Raw genomic sequence first — 18,031 nt, 5'->3', positions numbered from 1 at the left:
AAGCCAGAGGGTGATTGGGGTCTTTACTACACTAAACGCGTTAAAGTCAATTCCATTTATTGAGTGCTCACTGCAAACCAAACAGTGTTTCAGAAACTTATGTAAAATATTCAATTTCATTATTATGTAGGATTCTTATTTTTCCCACTTCATATATTAAGATAGGCTCAGAGGGTTGAAACAGTCAGCCTAAGGGGGAAGTCGTTATTGGATGAACCAGGATTCAAAACACTGGATGTGCCACTTCTGTGCTTCATCAGCCTCCTGCCCCCTCAGATCCCTCTTCCCACACAATCAGGGAAACTCCTAGTTAGCCTGACTGCTCCAAAGGTCGGAAACTCAGCCTAGAGTGAAACCCCAGTGAAGATCTGCCCAGCTTCTCCGCTGGCCCCGTGTCAAGTCCATGGCACCAACACCTGCAACACCTGCATGTGGACTCACTCTCATTGACTCAGAGGCCACTCCTGCTCATGATCACCAATTAGTCAGGAGGCCAGCAGCACACCAGATCTTATTTACCACGCCCTCCAATAACAACTCCGTGCCTGCATCAGAAGTTCATGCTACTGCTGAAAAATAATCCTAAAGTTGACATTGCATCTACAATCATTTTAAGGGTCTGTGTCTGCTTTCTCCCAGACAATACACAGAAGTCCTGGAATCTCTGCATGTCTTTTGTTAGCAAGAAGCTGCTTTGCCATGAGACTCACCTTTCTTACTTTCTAAAATACTATTTTATAGGGTATCTGAAATGACTTAATGAGAACAGAAACTGCAGCTCAGGAAAATATCATGTAATATGTGCACATGTATAATACCTTTTATCTCCAAAAGTGAAATAATTGTTAGTTCAAGTAGTATTTTGACAATAGCAGCCGATCCATTCAGCTGATGGCCCTTGAGCATGAACAGATTCTCATGAATAAAGAGGTGCTCATAGCTGTATTTATCTTAAACTGGATCTGTTTTAGAGAGATGAGTATTTTAAGGAGAAGTACATGTTAACAAGTTAAAAGACTGTTTTAATAGGAAAGCTTTCTGGGGATTTTTGTCAGTTAACATTGAGCATACTTTAATTGGCTTCTATTTATTGCCACTTCTGTTCCAGAAGAGGTTCTATGTCTTCTGATGTATAATAAATAAATAAATAAAGGCACCTACTTGCTAGTCACTTTATCAGATAATGGCCAAAACAAGCAGCAGACTAAGACCAGGTGAGTTAATATACAGCCATGATTGACATTAGATCCTGCCAGTACCCACTGCAGACATAAACAATCAATCCAGATGATCTTGACATTCTTCTGACATCACCCTCCATGTAGCCACCAGCTTGTCCCCTAGCTAACAGTCCTCTTATCTCACTATAGTCAGAGCCAATATTAACATAAGAGTAGCCAAAAGTAAGGATAGAATTCCATGCGTAATGCAAAATAATAAAAAAATACTTACTGTGGAAATCACCATGTGATCCCTATTTTGTGAGCGAAAAGGGAATACAGGTTGAGCAACCCTAATCCTAAAATCTAAAACTCTAAAATGTTCCAACATTCAAAGTGTTTTGAGCACCAACATAACACTAGCCCTTCTAAATGTTCCACCACTTCCCAATTGTGCCAGCGACTGGGGACCAAGCCTTTAACACATGAGCTTTTGAGGAGCAATCAAGATCCGAACTATAATGCCATCTCTCATTTGATCTTCTACAACAGTCCCAATCAGCAATAGCCTCCTTGAGTGCAGGGACTTCAGAATGACAAGTCACAATTGAGATGCAGGTATACTCAAGATACTATATAAAATTATCTTGAGGCTATGGTATAAGGTATATAAACAGTAAAATTCATGTTTAGACTTGGGTCCTATCCCCAAAATTGCACTATATTATGCGAATATTGCAAAATCTGGAAAAAAAATCCAAAATGCTTTTGGCCCCAAGAATTTCAGATAAGAAATACTCAACCTGTAATAGTGTTTAGTGTAGGAAAGTGATTCACCATTTGGAATTAGGCTATCTTGAGATAAGAAAGCACAGTTCTTGATATATATAAACTTCACATCTTTCAATGTTGAAATGTTCCTACTAGTTCATCTCCAACACTGTCCCATTCTGATTCTTACATCTGTGTTAGTCAGCTATCATTTAATACCTGAGATAATCAACTTATGAGGAAGAAAGGTATCTTTTGCTCATGGTTTCAGAGGTTTCAGTGTGAGGGTGCTTGGCCCCATTGCTTGTAGTGCTGAGTATATCAGAGCAGGAAATGTGTGGTGGTAGAAAGCTGCTCTCCTCATAAGAACCAGAAAGCAAAGAGGGAAGATGGGGAGGGGTTGAGGTCCTCATATCTCCTTCAAGACCATGCCCCCAATGACCTAACTTCCTCCCACTAGCCCCACCTTCTAAATGTTCCACCACTTCCCAATTGTGCCAGAGATTGGGGACCAAGCCTTTAACACATGAGCTTTTGGGGAACAATCAAGATCCGAACTGTAACCTATCTCTCATTTGATCATCTACAACAATCCCAATCAGCAATAGCCTCCTTGAGTACAGGGACTGTGTTGTCTCTCCTCTCATTCATTCTTCGTGAATGAGTAGCATCATTTGGCATAGTACGAAATACCAACTCCCCCGCTAATGGAGCTCCCTGCCTCCAGTCTTGCATTCTTTCATTGTGTCCTCCTTAGGCAGCCATATATAAATCTGGACACACCACTCCCCTGCCTTTTCATCTAGTGAAGGAAACCCAAGCTCTTCTCCAGTGTGTTGGTTGCCAGCCAGCAGGCCAAGCGTTGTACTGAAAAACCAAGTAAGACCAAACCCTTTGAAGTTTCCCACAAATATTATATAGTTCCTGCCTTTGTGCCCCATACTATGCTCTCCCTATACCTGGAATTCCTTCCCCACCTGGTTCAAGTTTATTCTTCAGAGCTCAGCTAAATCATCTCTGCCTTAGAAAGCCTTCCCTGCAGCCCAGAGTTGGGGTCTTAGCCTCTTTTATGAAATCTCTTATCAGGCTGTTCATAGTATAGCGTTCAGCATATAATATCAGGATGGTCTTTTTTAAATTTCCTTTAAATGGTTGTAATGTTTTTACTGAATGTTATAGAAAATTCAACTTTAAGTGCAACATACTAATGCACATAAATTTAAAAAAAGATAGGCTGATTTCATGTATATTTTGGTCCAAAGATTCAATAGATCACTGGGGCTTCCTTTTTTAATATCTTTATTTTATTTATTTATATGTGGTGCTGAGGATCAAACCCAGGTCCTCACACATGGTAGGCGAGCCTTCTACCTCTGAGCCCCAGCCCCAGCCCTAGGGCTTCCTTTTGCTCTGTTTGTCTTGACCCTGTCTTGTAGACTAACAACTCATATTATCCCTTCATGCTATAAAATTGATTGCCATAGCTCCTAGTACAAGTTTCCTCATTGATATTCTTATGAAAAAAAAAAGAGGAGGGGTGATTTCTCTTCTACTTACCAGCAGACCAAAGTCCTGAGATTTCTGATTGGATCAACAGAAGATAGGTACCCATTCCTAAACCAATCACTGATGCAAAAGATAATGGTATAAAGATTGGCTGAGATTCTGTAGCTGGAAAGTTTAGATTCTTGTAGGACGGGGAGAAAATAACAGATATTTTGTTGGCCACCAATAGTATCTACTATATTCCAATTGCAGTAGGTTGCTGACGGTCCAGTGGCCCCTGCCATATTCATCTGTGGATTCCCAGCATGGAGCACAGAGTTTGATACCTGCATATTAGTTGATCAATGCACATTTTCTTGGATGAAGGGAATGAGCCTGCCTAGAACTGAAAACACATCTATAGTCTTTCTCACCTCTCCAGCTCCAAGGATCCACACTGTAGCTACTTCTCCTCCTACTACACCTGAATCCTTCTACCCAAAGTGGGTTCCCATTTCCTTTATATTAATTGGCCTTTTCTCAATCAAAATTCACCATAAACCTCACCCACACCTCCTCAGCCCATCCAGAAAGAGTTGTGTGTTTAAAGACCCTCCGAGGCTTCCCTTACAACTGGAAGATTCTGTGATAAATGTAAGAACATATCACCAGAAGTGATGGAAACATCAAAAGAGATCAGTTTGCCAGTCAGTCCTTTTTTTATTAAATATTCCCTGAAGGCAGCTGCTTTATATATCTTTTGATTGTTCTTACAAAAGAAAGAGAATAAAAGAGTAGAAAGAGACTACACTTTGCAAAGAGGTCTGGGTCAAATTCTGGTACCACCACTTCTTAACTCTCTGAAATGCTGGGCAGCAAATGACGGAGTCCTTCTGAGCTCTGCTCCCTCCTGTGTAAAATGAGGCTAATGGTACCCACCACCCAAGATTATAATATGAGTTAAATAAGATGAGCCATGTGTGCGACTGGATGCCACTCCCCTCTTCTCCCTTCAGCATCCGTGGTGCATTATTGGAGTGCCTATTGTTGGTCCCTTAATTCCAATCTTCAAGTGCTCCAAGCTATTGATGAAGCTCAGTGTCAGTGGAGAAGCTTTTCTGAAAGTTGTTTAGGAATTTGAGGCTTCTTAACAATCTTTAATATCTTGTCCAGATCCCCCAAAAGGCAGTTATCTGCCTACCTTGGCGTGCCCTGGTTGTTTGCCTGGTGATGAAGAAAATAAACAGCTTGCCAGCTGTGGTCACTCTGGAGACCTATAGGATGGATGTGGAAGTCAGGATTGCTGTGGGTTCTAAAGAGCCTTAAGTATTCTCAGGGTCCCTCTAACTCTGGACTTGTGCTTCCATGAGTGCTGCCTCCGTGATATAAAAGTCAACCTCATATCCTATTTCTAAAAATAAACCTACTGAAAATGTGCAGCAGGGAAGAGGTTGTTTGTAGATCTTAGACACTTCAGTTATTTCTTTATACCTTTATGTCCCCTCTTGGTTCCTCTGTATATATTCTCTTCCCTCCCCTTTCCTACTTCTTTGCTCTACTTTCCTTTTGCACACAAAACAAAATTTCTCCTATTATCACATTCAGGGCATTTTATCATCCATTTTCACAGTTTTGACTACTAGTCCCCTCCTACCCTATAGATCTTATTTTTAAAAAGTTATCAAACAAAGATAGTTCCTCCCTCAGAGGAGTTGAATCTCAGTTATTAATAGTCATTATTAATAACATTCATTTTAGATTCAAATGTAAGTGAGTTTTTTTTCCTTGCAAAAATTTATAGGAGAGGACAGCTCATAGAAAGGAATTAAAATGTTCTAAAATTCCAACCATTAAAAAAACAAAGCCAGGGCTACAGCTGCATCTGTAGCTCAGTGGTAAAATGCTTGCCTCATGTGTGGAAGGCCCTGGGTTCAATCCAAGAAGAAGAAGTAGTAGTAGTAGTACTAGTAGTAGTAGTAGTAGTAGTAGTAGTAGTATGATGATGATGATGATGATAGAATAAGGAGAAGAAACAGCTAATGGTTTTATTTGATACCAAATGGAAGGAGAGATATTCAAAGTGCTCCTGGTCTGTAAATTTCTAGCAGAGCGTGAAAAACGCCATGGATCCAAGGCAATGCCATTTAACTATGCACTCTTGAGCTTCTTTGAGGAGTCAACAGTAAGAACAAAAAAATACTATTCCAAAGTGCCATTTTCTCTCTGCAGAATTGGGTAAATATGAATGCAAAAAAGCTCAGCTCTTTGAAGTTTTCAGATGTCCATTTTCTTAAGAAGAACCAGAAGGCTCGAGTCCTTCTTTTAAGACACCAATCCTCAAAGTCTATATCATGGGCATGTTATAAAGATTATGAAGACAGAAAAGATATATGGTACAGATCTTTAGTGTAGTTACATATCTTTTAAGTGAAGTTGTTTTCCTTTCTATAAAAGAAATATGTGTTCATTGTAGAAAATCTAGAATATGCAGATAGACAAATAAAGAAAATGAGAGTCATACTGCATGCCAGGACCCAGAAATAACCACTGTTAATATTTTATTGCTCATGCTTTTGATCTTTCAAGTGTATTGTGCACCTGCATGTATAATTTCCACAAAAATGAAATCATACTATGCGCACAGGGGTTTTTGTACACTTCAGTTACCCAGGGTTGAATTAACCATACTATTTGATTCATGGTGCAAAATTTCTTCACATCTTTCAAGAAATTATTGTAGATTATCCCCTCATTTTTCCTTTTTCTTTCTTTCTTTTTTTATTATTCTCTCACATTTCACTTCCATTATCCACCACCTTGGGCAAAAATGCCCATGTATTATTATATTGATATGTTATTAATACATACTATTGTTTTCAGTGTGAAAGTATTGAATCCATGCAGATGATATTGTGCTGTGGACTTTATAGGTTTTCTTTATTCAACACCATTTTGAATCTCTTCATATTGCCCCATGAACATCTAGTCTATGGTTCTAGATGCTGCCTAGTGTTCCATTACATTTTGCTTAGCTACTACTCTAGTAACCCTGGTCAGATGCACTTGGGTTGCCTCATAAAAATAACTGGGAAAAAATTATCTGCTCTAGACCAAGGATGGTGATTCCTGGATCAGAAAGCTACCTTGTGCCCAATTTTACTAGGTGCTGCCAGATTGCATCCCAGGTGGGTGAGCCATTGTCTACTCCCTCCAGAGTGCATGACCTTATTCGGAGTTCTAATTTTGGCCAATGTGAAGGATGCAAAATGGTACCTGTCTGTTTTAATTTGCATTTTCTGCTAATCAGGGAGTTGGAGCATAAATTAATCTACTTGTTAGCCAGTTTGATTTCTCCCATTCTAAGACTAGGTGTTCTAACTCTTAGATTTTGAAGGGGTAGAGGGCACTTTAATGCCTTTCATGTATTTATTTTTTTCCTGCTTATTTGCTTCTCTTATAAATTTGAGAAAATATCTACTTTAAGATTTTCAAAATTGCCTTCATTTTGACAATCTCTTTTCATTGTATTATACTTACTTTTTTTAGTGTCTCTTATCAAACATAAATTCTTAATTTTTCTTTTGTCCATACCCTTTTTTTGGGGGGGGAGGGTAACAGGGATTGAACTCAGGAGCACTCAACCACTGAGCCACATCCCCAGCCCTTTTTTCTATTTTATTTAGAGACAGGGTCTCACTGAGTTGCTTAGGGCCTAACTAATCTGATGAAGCTGGCTTTGAACTTGCAATCCTCCTGCCTCAGCCTCCCGAGCCACTGGGATTACAGGTGTGCACCACCACATCTGGCTCTTGTCCGTTCAGTTTTACTTACACTTGTGGAACCTATCTTTCAAAAGTCATTGCTTTTTGTTGTATGGGACTGGGGGAGGGAAGCATTAGTTAAACCTTTCTTATTTATTGTGGACCCTGTTATGTTATAACTGAAATATTTATATTAATTGGACATATTTAAATTATTATTTTCAAGTACTTTTGTTGATTCCATCCCATTTGATCTCTGTGAAAAATAGGTGAAGCAAGTATTATTCTCCCCATTTTATGGAGGAAACTGGTGTGACTCAGAGATGTAATGACCTGCCCAAGTTTACACAGCTCGGCAGCAGGCAAGCCAGGATTAATAGTCAAGTTCCTGGCCCCTAAATTCATCAACATCTCCATGGGGCTTATCAAGAATCAAGATCATTTATAACAAATGCAGTCATCTTAAACTTCTCCATGAGAGATTTGTCTATCACCTACTATAATCAAACATTGAATGTTCCCTAAGAGTCTGTGTGTTAAAGGTTTCCCCAGAATGGCATTATTGAGAGGTGCTGTAGACTTTTAAAAGCAAGGGGCCTTATGGGAGCTCTTAGGTCACCTGAAGAGGAAAATGGGATCAGGGCCTTTTCCTCTTTCCTTTTTTGCTTTCCAGCCATGAGGTAAGCAATTTACTCTCTCTACCACAGACTCCCCCACCACTGCTATCTGGCACCCCCACCAGAGGCCCAAAGGAATAGGTCCTCTCTATCTGGGGCTGGAATTTCCATAACTGTGATCCAAAATAAACCAATTCTGATTACAAATTCATTATTTCAGGTATTTCATAATAGAAAGCTGACTAACATGTCAGCTAATAAGATCGTCACATTGACATATCACGCTGGTCTCTACAGTGAGCCCCTGGTCTTCTCATAAAAGACAATGGAGCAGAGTGGTAAGGGGTCACTCATCTCCCTCAGCACTGTGGTGAGAAGTAGGTTTCCTTCCTGAGCTCTGCTCTGAATGTGTGAGTACAGGTACTTTCTGGTTGTCAAGGTGAGCCATCCTATGAACCTGACCTCAGATTGCTGAGATAGAATGGACCACGAGGCCCAGGCAGAACAGAAACTTGGGTATGAAGAACAAGGAATAGGAAGAAGATTCTAATCACCCTCACATCCAACAATGCCCTCCTAGAAAATGAGCATGTAGTTAATGTTGACCTCAGGGCAGACCATAAAAGACAGATGGGAGAGAAGTATTGGACTCTGGCCCCTAAAATCAATGAACACCATTCCAGAGTTGGGACTAATGAGCTGGGGGTCAGGTGGTTGTTTGTAAGAGAAGGTGAAGCCAAGCTCTTGGCTCCCGCTGGTGAAGGAAAAAGTGATTGAATGAGGGGTGAAGGAAGATTCATTCTTCAGTGTAATCTTAATTATATTACAAAATGCTCTTCATCAGCATCTTGTGGACAAGGAGAAAAAAAACCCAGTCAACTGCTGGTTGGTTAGGGCTTTTTAATCTTGGCATGTCCTTCAGCACCACAGGTAATAGCAGGCAAATCTGTGTTCACTGACTGAGCAAGTCTGCCTCATTAAAAAAAAAAATCCTTTTGCATAATCCAATGGAGTAAGGCTGTAGTCGGTACTTTAAAAAGACTCAGTACTTCAAATATTTGCCAAATGAGGTCAAAAGATTATAATAACAATAATAATTACAGCTTTCATTTTCTGACTGCATACTGCGTGCCAATCATTGTGTTTAACAAGCACTATTTCATTTACTCTGGTTAAAAAAAAATCCTGGGGCATAAATAGTATTATTATCTCCATTTTAAAGATGAGGAAATTGAGGTTTAGAGAGATAGAATGAGTTGCCCAAGGTTATAAAGCCAATAACTGGCAAAACGGGAATGCAAATCCAGAACTGGGTAACACTGAAGATGAATTTCTGTATTCTCAAATTTTGTATGAGTTAACTGTTGCTGTGTAACAAATCACCCCAAAAGTGAGCCACTTAAAACAATATTATTATCTCTCATGGTTTTTGAGATTCACAAATCTAAGAGTGACTTTGGTGTTTCTGGCAGTTCTTTTTGAAGTTGCAGTTAAGGTGTCAGGCAAGGCTGCAGTCATCTGAATCCTTTACCAGAGCTGAAAGTTCTGCTTCCAACATCATGCATGCTGTTGGCAGGAGGCTTTAGCTGCTCTTCACATAGGCCTCTCCACATGGCTGCCCAAGTTTCATCTGTAAATAAAAATATCCTACAAGGTTTTTCTGAAAATCAACTTAGTCAACCTATGAGATAGTAATGAGCTGCACAAATTTTGAATATTGTTATTAGCAGTAGTATGAATTTATCAATGTCTTGCATAGGATATTCAGAGATATGGAAATATTCCTGTCTTCTGCCCAACAATGACCAAGATTCTCAGGGTCTCTGAGCTCAGCTTTTATGAAGGTGGCATCTTAATCAGGAATCTACAGAATAAAGCAGATGAGAAAATCTAGTTTCTGGCACACAGCTACCAGGAAGAAACTCATGGCCTGTGTTCTGGCTGAGAATCCATTTATGCAAGATTGGAGTGGGAGGAGAGATTCTTGCTTATAAAGACTTGGTGGCTTCTTGAAAGAGAACACCCAGACCCTTTGATATTCTGGCCTTATATGTTGGAAGCCACAGGTAACAAATAATTTCAGTTAAAAAAAAATGGAGCCAGAGGAGACCAAAGTATAGTAGAAAAGTCTTGGTGTAAAACAAACCCATCCATGGTCATATTTGTAGTGAGGAAACTGGTGCTCACTGAGGTTCAGAGATTTTTCAAACCTGGAGTAAATAAATGTGTACTTGTAGGTTTGTTAGCACCATCATTCCAACTTCATATGGATGTTATAAGGATTAAGATATGCAATTATTTGTTTGTTATCCTTATTACTCATTAGATTTTAAGTTCCATAAGGTAGGAACTTCATGTGTCAATCTTATTTACTACTCTATTTTCAGTATCTAACAGAGCAAGATGCCCAGAAGATATTACAGGTATGAATATATATATTGTAGAACTTGGCACATAATAGGCACCCCATGGTGACAGTTATCAGCATTATAGTCATTGCCACCTTCAGAAGCATCCTCATCCCAATGCATAAGAACACCCTGTTGTGATAATTCAGCTATTTCTTAGTTTATGACCATGAGACATCATTCCTCTTCCACTTCAGGTGCCTTTGATTCACAAGAGAATGGACTCCCTTTCTCATGATAACAACCATAGTGGTGTAATGTTGTCATGCCTTAAGGGAGAAGCAATTGTACCCCTATTAATAAGAATATCAATCCTTGTCACTAGGTTCACCCAGAAATCTCTTGGAGTCATAATCCTCTGATAAAGAATTCCATCTCTGTTCTTTACTATGTGGCTTTGGTAAGTTGCCAAGCCTCTCTGGACCTCTACAACCTCATTTTTAAAGTGAAAAAAAATATACCAATGAGGCTGTAGTGAGAAGTAACTGAGATTCTCTTTGCCACCTTTCATCTGTATGCCCTTTCCACAGTATACACCCAATAATATTTTTGGAATGAATGTGTTGACGAAATGAATGATGTGTTTAATGTGCCCAACTTCACAACTTTTTCCTACATTTGAGTCAGCACAAGAGAAGAGAGCCTTCCATATCCTAGGGAATTCTGACTAGGTGAAGGGCATAGGTTCTAGGAGTTATCTAAGAAGTCAATTTCAGGGGTCCTAACCACAAAATAAGAGAAAATGATGGTTGCACAACAATGTAAATGTATTTAGTGCCACTGAACTGTATACTTAGAAATAGTTAAAATGGTAAAATTTTTGTATATTTTACCACGCACACACACAAAAAGGTAAACCTTGACTGGCTAGGTCTCTAGCCTTCTGATATTAGAATGATAAAAGTGAGACCCCCAACAGCATGGATTAGCATGTATGATCTCTTACAGTGTGCTAAGCACTGCTGAGATGTCAGACACAATCTCATGCAGCCCTCTCGATGGTCCTGTGAATGAGGTATTATTACTACTTCCCTATTTAGCAGTCACTTAATGCAGTATCTAAAGTTAGAGTTTGAGTTAACTTGTAGCTCATTAGTGAGTTCATGTGTTTTACTGCTTAGCTTTCTGATTTTTGTTGTTGTTTTTAAACAAATTACTGAATTACAAATGTGGGCAGCTCAAATTTTGGCCAAGGTGAGCTTTGGTAGGCAAGGTACTATTGAGACCTGAAAGTCCCTGTCTGCCTTCATTCTTTGAAGCTTACAATGTATTGAAACAAAGGAAGAAAGTAAAGAAGGCAATAGAGGAAGATAGGAACAGAGGAAAAAATGCCAAGGCACAGTTATCTGTATTTTGATTTTTTAAAGATCTTTGCATTTAATTAATATATTTGAGCGGTTTAAAAAACACCTTATTGGGCAATGACATCAAGTCCCATTAAAGTCCCTGATCAAATGCCTTCCCATCCTTCTTCCTTCTGCTTCCTGTCCTCCAGGGCCTCCCATAATGAGACATTGTGATGAACTCAGGTGGCTCTTCTCAGCACAACTGTGGACGGTGCTTCAGGACAGGACAGCTGTAGAGAGAAAAGCAAGTCCAAGGCATCCATCACATCACCCACTGGACAGAAATAGCTATTAAGACTATAACCCAGGAAAGGTTACTCCCCCTCCCCATCCTCCCCATGAACCTGATTGGTTTTTACAATGATCATAGTTAGAACAGAAACAGCAGTTAAAACACGCAAGGCTAAACATGGGTCTCACAAGCACATTCTGTGGAACTCATTCATTTCTCCTGACAACTGGGTAGAGTAGGTACAACCATCAGTCATCTTTACCCGCCATGAGGAGACCGGGGAACCTAAAGGGCACATAATTTGCCCAAGTACACAAAATGTTTTAGTCTCAGAGGCAGAATGCAACCATGGACAATGGCTACCATTCATGAAAGGTCGTGGTAAGCACTGAATGGAATCATTCATGTGACCATCTCACCTTAGCCTCACACTAGCCCACCCATGGGATTACTACCACCATCCTCAGCTTACAGATGGAGAGAGAAAGGCTGAGGCTCCGTGGTCTCCTGGGGAACTGCTTAGGAACCAGAAGGCAAACTTCTGATTATATTGCAGCATCCTCCAACCTGATCTCCTGAGAGGTTTCCGTGCTGTGAGTTTCTGGGGGTTTTTTGTTTTGTTTTTGTCACCCAGGTGAGGCATGGGGGAAGGCTCCAATCTCCTAACACATGTCTTTTTATCTTAAGGGCCTAGTTTGCTAATAAAATTAAGGGCTGATTTTGATATACTCTTCTATTCAGTCCTTATCTCAGATTTCCCACAGAAGATGGATACATTGGTGGCGTCTTCTATAAGCACAGGTTGCAGTTTCTTTTCAATAATCTTAGCTTATAGCAATGCAGAACACTTTCAGCCAGCCTAGGCAAGGTTTTTCCCATTATTGTGTCTGTAATAATCTACCATTTGATATTTATTTCATCAATTTCAACAGTTCACAAGAACACCTATAATCTTAGATCCGGTAATCAACTGTTTCAGAATGGCCCCATCCTAAATTTAGGCCTTGTGCTTGGTAATTTAGCTAGAGCGCTTCACCGTTGAGTGCCACTCTTTTCACAGATAGGGGAAAGTGCTACTATTGGGACTGTATTTAATTCTTATTATTTAGTGAGTTGAACTGGGAACCACAGAGTTTAATAACACAGGGTATAATTGCTATAATGCCATGAAGGCACATGGCTGCTGACTGCCCTAGTCGTCACAGATTCGTTCACAAATGAGACATTACTACTCAGTGGGGCTTTTCTGCTTCATTATTTTAATAAAACAAATATTGCTACAGTATGGGATTTGTGGAGGAATCGGTTAAGGGGATAAAGTAATCACTAGATAGAGCCATTCATACCTGCTAACATTCATTAAGGTCTTACTCAGTGCTTGGCACTGTACCATTAGCTTATTTAATCTCACAACAGCCGTAGTAGGCAAGTAACCATTACTGACCTAGTTATGGGAGCTTAAAGAGACTAGTTCATAGTGTGTCGCTTAGTCTGTGACTGAGAATGCCTGCCCCGGAGTCACACGTTTGCAGCCACTATTATATTGTCTTCCAAGGTTTTGTTTTGTTTTTCTGTTTTTCTTTTTAGCAGAGCACTAAGGAGGAAATAGACAGGAAACTCAACATGTAACACCTTGTGAGGAATGAAGGAAATCCCAAATGAGTTGTCAGTTCCAGATGTTTATTTGCCTGTTTCCCCAGTGACTGTCGTGACACTAATTGCCAGTCAGGGCTGTCTTTGCTTCTCTGTTCTCCCAACCACTCTTCAGGCACAGCCCCAACAGCTGAGAACAAAATGGATTTCACTCGGCTGAGTGAAGTATCTTACAAAGCTCTATCAATTCCCACAGCTAAGATCTCTTTCCCTTTGTAGTAAGACCCACATTTGATTACCTGATGAAACGGGATTCTTCCTTTATCAAAATGTTTAAACCTTGCTGACACCAGTATATATTTTGAAAAAATAAACTTATGGTAATCAAGTCTATTTAAAGAGTTTATAACATATATGTTATTTCTTAATGGACTGAGAGTGGCATCTTACTGACCCCAGATTTGAGGTTTCTACATCTGAGACAATCGAGAAGATTTTTAGATAAATGATGATAGAATTGACACCTTATTTGTATAATGCCTTCTGATTACCAAGAAGTGGGATGAAATTCTAAAATGTAAGCCTATTTTTCTAAACGTACCTTGGAATTCATCAGCCAGATAGTGAACTTTCTGATGATACTTATGTAAGAAAAAAATAAGCGGAAATCAATTCTGCTTCTAAAAAATATTTAAATGTCACAAAAGTGGCTATGTCTGCTGAGTTATTATCCACTTTTAATGACTCATTTTGCAGTAATAGATTTTGTATTTACTTAATTGTTATAACCTACAAAAAACAATCACCATATACATACATTATTTTATTTATTGCTTTATTCAATAAATATTTCTTACATGCTCTATCAGGCACTGGCACCAGAGAGACAGCAGTAAGAGAGACACAGTACCCACCATCACAGGAGCATTCCATGGGGCAAACAAGTCATGAACACAAAATTAAACCAATATGTGTAATGTTCAGATAATGGTACATATAAAGTCAGGCGGTAGACCCTGCCCTCTTTAGGGAGAAGAATAGCCAGGGAAGGCCTTTTAAAGGGATCAGATCCCAAGACAGAATGAAGAATGGGAAAGAGTGTAGCATTCTTTCAGATACAAACTCCTCACCAAAAAATGTCACCATCAGCCCTGATTTTTTGGCGAGGCAGAAAACAGTTCTCTTAAGATAAAAACATCTGAGTTCATCTTTCTTTAATATTATTCCCAAAGTGAAGTCAAAGCACTTCACTTGTCCTGAAGGAGGCCCAGATTTGAGCCGCTCCACCATAAGAACCCCAGGGACTAGCCTGAGACCCCTGAATGTGAGGTCTCCTCTTTGAGTGAGGCGGCATCACCCTGTGGACTCTTGAGAGGCCACTGTCCCCATGGGAAGCACTTTACCATTTCCCAAACCACATGGCCCCCAGAGCTACCTGTGTGCCAGAGTGATAAAGTGTTCTGTGGACCTTCCCCATTGGTGGAGCTGGGCAAATGTTCACCTGGAAATAATTCTCTGTGCTGCCCTCCAGGGCTTTACAGTCGCCTTCTCTCAGCCTCTAGGGGAAGGAGGGGCAATGCCATTTCATAGGTAAATGATCTGGGATTTGACGCTAAGTATTTCAGGTTTCAAAACCATCTCCATCTTCTTCCTATTACATGGGTCCAGGAAGCTGTCAACCTTCCTTGTCCCAGAGGGAAATAATATAGGGAATGCCCCCACTGCTTGGCCCATCCCAAAACCTTATACCTAATTCTCACGGTCAGTGTCTGGCATGTGGGATATCAAAGTTACAAAGTAAGATCTCAACCAAAGAAAGTTTCAGTTTCCACTAGGAGAAGATATTTCAGGCAGGAAACCAACTGCCTTGCCAATGGGTACCCAAACCCTATGGATGAATTATTGAGAAGTTGAAATAAGAAACAAGACAAATACACTTTAGACTTTACCAAATTCCTCTCAATTTGGGAGAAAGAAAAATATTATTCTCTGGGAATGGAAAAAATGGATTCATTCCTCTCTGCTGCTACCTGGGTCCAGCTAAGCAATAATGTATTGCAAAGCCAAATGCTCTGATCAGCTGCTCTGAGCTCTTATTAGAGTTTGCAGAATATTGCTCACATTCTTCCTGGCAGAGTTTCAATATGGTCTGTTTAGAAAGGAATTGGGCTGATACCCTTCATTTCTGTTAAACCTGCCAAAGCTGATGAACCCATAGCACAAATCCCCAGTGCCATGGCCTTCATCCAGCAGAGCTGGCGACACCCTGAGAGCCCACACCCTCTGTTGGCTCTCTGACATGGCTCATGTCAAGAGTGACTGAATCAGCCTTCTTCCTCCCTTTTCTATTTGCCTCCTTTGGTCACACCCAACACACACACACACACACACACACACACACACACACATGCACACACACACACTGTGGACCTTCTCTCAAAGCAGAAATAAGAAAGGAGCTATGCAGAGCTGGACATCGGTGTGAAAAGGCATTACTCTGATAACTCTGGAGCCTCTCTGCCTGATAATCTAACAGGGACCTGAGAACTCTCCTCTGCCGCTCTGGCAGCTGCTCTTCACAATACAGCAGCATCCTTACCCCTCCCGCCTCCCTTATCCTTACTTCTTCCCTGACCACAGCCCAGCTGAACATGCTGCACATCCCCAGGCACCCGTGCCCTCTCATGCCCTAGGCTCTGCTCTTGCTGATCCTCTGATGGGAAAACCCTTCCTCTCTCCCCTCTTGAGGAACTCCAGTTCACCCTCCAGGTATCAACCTGGGCGATTCCCCAATCCCCCAGGGTGGTTTATGCCCCTGTTATATGCTTCTGTGGGGAGCTTGAGCTTATCTTGTCACAACCTTGATTGTCATTAAATTGTCTCCCCAGTGCAGCTGCAAGCTCTGAGATCCAGATCAAGGCCTTCTTATAGATAAGGGTATATCCTGCTAAAGCAGACCAAAAAAAAAAAAATGTGTAAAGTTCAAGACACTACACCTTTATTTCTTGCACAGATAATACTAGTAGGCAAGTGAACAGTTCAATAGGCACGCCCTCATCCATGCCATCATTCTACAGCCCAAGCCATCAGAAGTGCTGCCACCATCAATAAGTGCTTTCAAATCTCACCAGTGGTTTTCTCCATTCAATCCAACCAAATGCAGAGTGTGGAGGAGTGCCTCGTGAGGGCATTTGTGGACCAGGTCTAGATGTGTGTACATCAGTGCTGTCTGTATTCTCGTGGTGAAAACACAATCTCATGGCCACACATGATTGCAAGGGATGCTGGGCCATATACTCCCTGCTAGGCAGCCCTGCTAAAAGGTATGTAGAAAGGAGGGCTTAAACATTGGTAGTTAGTTAGCCACCTTTTTGGAATTCCAGTTTCTAACACACAGTGACCAATCAAATGGGTGCTAAATAAATGAACTAATGAGTAAAAAACTTAGGGCATATGTGTAGGTATTTATGTATGTGTATGTAGGCATACACACACATATATATATATTTATATCACCTTAATATACACCAAACTGTGATACAAATCACCTTCTCATAGACACTTCAGATAAACAACTGCAAGTTATCAATGGTCAGAGAAGCAGATAAAAATCTCAATGGCCTTAGCCACTATCTTGTTTACTAGTTGATTGACAGTACCTGGCATTGTCCCCAGCCTGAAGTTTATGTTCCGTAATGTGGGTTGAATGAATGAATTATTGAGAGGGAAGGTGACCCAAACATCATCATATTTATGCTATGCTTGCCAGGTGATCTTCTCATGACCCCTCACTCCTAGAGAAGTACCTGCTGCTGGACTTCTAGAAACTTCTTTCTTCCATTGAACTGAAACCTGGCTCCCTACTATAGTAGGGAGATTCAAATATTTTAAAATCCACTCTGTGCCAGGAATTGTCCTAGATGCATTTACATTATCTCATTTACTTTCCGTAACAACTCAGAGAAGCAAAGAATCTCTTGGGGTTCTGCCCACCGTGCTCCCACCCTGGACTACGGCAGTATCTGCTTTCTAACTGTGCTCCTTGACCACACCACCTTCCTGTTAAAATCTCCAGATCCCCAGTGGCTTCCAGTTGCACTTAGTAGAGATTCTAAATCCTTACGATGCGGGGCAAGCCCATTCATCTTGGCTCCCACCCCAGGATCTTTGCACTTGCTGTTTTACCCATCTAGAGCCTTCTGCCCTCAGTTCTTTCTTTCACTGACTATTTCTTGCTATGCAGTTCTCAGTACAAATGCACATTTCTCAGTGGAACTCAGATCATAAAAATTAGACTAGTTTCTCATTCCCCAGCCAGTTATTCTGTCCCTGTAAGTCATACAAATCATGTGTCCTTCAGAGATGCTCAAATTTGACTGCACACATTAGAACCACCAGAGGAACTTAAGAAACTTCACTGTCCCCAGTGGCGTCCCTAGAAATTCTGGTTGGTGTATCTTCTAGCTTATTCAGGAACCAATAGTTCTAGTATGAGTTGAAACATCTGATGTAGTAAATGTGGGTGATTGGGCTTCAGCTCTGAACTTGTGAGGGCAGTCATTACTGGTCATGGTAGGGCAGCTGTGTGTAGTTTCTCATTCTGGGAAGACTTCCCATAGGGGAGTCTACATACAAATGTCTGTAATGAAGAGGGAAAC

The 18,031-nt window shown here is 40.6% G+C and overlaps 1 protein-coding gene across 2 annotated transcripts in view; it reads left to right on the top strand.

The window, feature by feature from the left end:
• Samd12 (sterile alpha motif domain containing 12) overlaps positions 1 to 18,031 on the top strand; it is a 384,995-nt gene that overhangs the window by 331,848 nt on the left and 35,116 nt on the right. The gene's annotated exons all lie outside the window — the stretch shown is intronic.

Source organism: Marmota marmota, unplaced genomic scaffold, assembly GCF_001458135.2.
Source record: "Marmota marmota marmota unplaced genomic scaffold, marMar, whole genome shotgun sequence".
Taxonomy (NCBI): Eukaryota; Metazoa; Chordata; class Mammalia; order Rodentia; family Sciuridae; genus Marmota; species Marmota marmota.
This window is presented reverse-complemented; position numbering and strand designations above follow the sequence as displayed.